General features: G+C 45.6%; 1 non-coding gene across 1 annotated transcript; it reads left to right on the top strand.

Annotated features, from left to right (window-relative positions):
• Window positions 1-518: 518 nt before the first annotated feature.
• Window positions 519-590, top strand: TRNAC-GCA (transfer RNA cysteine (anticodon GCA)). Its single transcript has one exon. It is a non-coding gene; the product is annotated as a tRNA-Cys (tRNA).
• Window positions 591-2,507: the final 1,917 nt, after the last annotated feature.

The following is a 2,507-nucleotide window of genomic DNA, read 5'->3' as shown; positions in this document are numbered from 1 at the left end:
AGCACTGGAGAATTGATGCTTTTGAACTGTGGTATCGGAGAAGACTCTTGAGAGTCCCTTGGGCTGCAAGGAGATTAAACCAGTCAGTTCTAAAGGAAATCAGTCTTGAATATTCATTGGAAGGACTGATGCTAAAGCTGAAGCTCCAATATTTGGCCACCTATGCAAACAACTGCCTCATTAGAATAGACCTTGATGCCGGGAAAGATTGAAGGCAAGAGAAGGGGATGACAGAGGCTGAGATGGTTAGATGGCATCAGCAACTCAATGGACATGAGTTTGAGCAAGCTCCAAGAGATAGTGAAGGACAGGGAAGCCTGGTGTGCTGCAGTCCAGGGAGTTGCCAAGAGCTGGACATGGCTGAGCGACTGAACTGAACTGAGCGATATAAAAAATGAATAAGATAACATGATCCCTGCCTTCACAGGGTTTTCTTCTTTGCTATATCCCACAGAAATAAATAGGATAAGTCTTTGCAGACAGTTCATTTCAATTAAATTAGTTTTTATTTAGGGGCTTCCCTGGTGGCTCAGAGGTTAAAGCATCTGCCTGCAATGCAGGAGACCCAGGTTCAATCCCTGGGTTGGGAAGCTCCCCTGGAGAAGGAAATGGCAACCCACTCCAGTATTCTTGCCTGGAGAATCTCATGGAGAGTTTACCCAAGAGAATGGAGTCTCTAGAAAAAGAAAACTTATTGAAAGGATAGTAATTGTTCTTCCTACTTTCCCTCCTTTCATCCAGCAAATATTAAATGTTCGCAATATTCCAGGCTCTCTGCTACTATCCGGGTATCCAAAAGTGACAAAGAATTGCTCTTGTAAATGAAGTCTAGTGGGAGCTGCTGCTGCTGCTAAGTCGCTTCAGTCATGTCCAACTCTGTGCGACCCCATAGACAGCAGCCTGCCACGCTCCCCCGTCCCTGGGATTCTCCAGGCAAGAACACTGGAGTGGGTTGCCATTTCCTTCTCCAAAGCATGGAAGTGAAAAATGAGAGTGAAGTCACTCAGTCGTGTCCAACCCTTAGCAACTCCATGGACTGTAGCCCACCAGGCTCCTCCATCCATGGGATTCTCCAGGCAAGAGTACTGGAGTGGGGCGCCATTGCCTTCTCCAGTCTAGTGGGAGAGAGACACCTTAAAAGTTCATTCTCAAAACAGAAACACAACTGCAAAGTTGTGACAGCCCATATTGGTGGAATGAATAAATGAATAAGGAGTACTATAAAACCATTCAACAAGGATGTCTGTTAAACCCCATGAAGCCACAGAGTTTAATTCAGCATTTAAGAGTGAGGCCAACTGCTGGAGGGGAGGAGGAGTGAGATAGAGTCAGGCTCTAGATACGAATTCATAAATTTTATCTTAGTCTTTTGAGGTATATTTTATTGTGTGTGCGCTAAGTCACTTCAGTCATGTCCGACTCTTTGCAAGCCTATCCTGTAGCCCACCAGGCTGCTTAATACTGGAGTGGGTTGCCGTGCCCTTCTCCAGAGGATCTTGTGGACCCAGGGATTGAGCCATGTCTCTCATGTCTCCTGCATTGGCAGGCATTTATTATTGGGCTAGTCAAAATTTTCATTTTTTCCACATTACAGAAAAACTCAAATGAACTTTCTGGCCAATCCAATATTTACTTGGATTGTTCAAGTAAACAATATTTACTTGTTCATTTACTGAACAAGGAAACTGAGACTCAGATTTGAAGTCTTTTTTCTGCTGTTACAGGGCTACCCAGTGATGGTAGAGCTTGACTCATTGTGTGACTCCAGAGTCCATGTTCTTTTCATCACATGCATTCCTTTTCCCTACATCAAGCAATATCATAAACATTAAGACCTCATTTCCTACCAGTGCATGAGTCTTTGTGTGTCTCCAAGACTGCAAACACATTCCCAACTCAGGCCTTGACCTTGCTCATCGGGCTATGCAGTTCTCTCCCTCCCTCCCTCGGAGGTTTGCTTAGAGAGGCCTCCTCTGACCACATGCACCATATTCACGTCTGCCACTCTCCGTTTACCTGCTTTATTTCTCTCTGTACCTCCTATCACTGCATGACAACCAGTCTGCTGTTCATTCGTCAGTTGTCTCTCCCCCACTAGAATGTAAGCTCCATGTGAGCTGGGGATTGTACCAGGCAGGGACTCAACAGGACACAGAATTCCACTCTGATGCTTTTTTCCAAAGAATTTAAAAAGGGAAGTGGGCATTTTCCAAGAGGTTAAGGAAGTGTTGAGGAAAATAGTGAGGAAGGTTGAGACATTTAGAACTGAACAAAAGCCACAAGGCTGATTACCACCTCTTAGCTTACAGGGAGGCACAAAGGGAGAAACTGTTGTTCCTGGAATCAGTGATTGATGGATCTTGGAGGAGGAGCTGGCAGGCAGCAGCTGTAGCCATGGAAGAGATGGCCAATGCTAGAGTTGAGACCTTGGGGCAGGGAGAAAGCCTAGCCTCTTATCACTCCACACCCTCCCTGCCCCCATCATCTGCGTTGACTCTCACTAGCCA

Source organism: Bos javanicus, chromosome 15 (assembly GCF_032452875.1).
Source record: "Bos javanicus breed banteng chromosome 15, ARS-OSU_banteng_1.0, whole genome shotgun sequence".
Taxonomy (NCBI): domain Eukaryota; kingdom Metazoa; phylum Chordata; class Mammalia; order Artiodactyla; family Bovidae; genus Bos; species Bos javanicus.
This window is presented reverse-complemented; position numbering and strand designations above follow the sequence as displayed.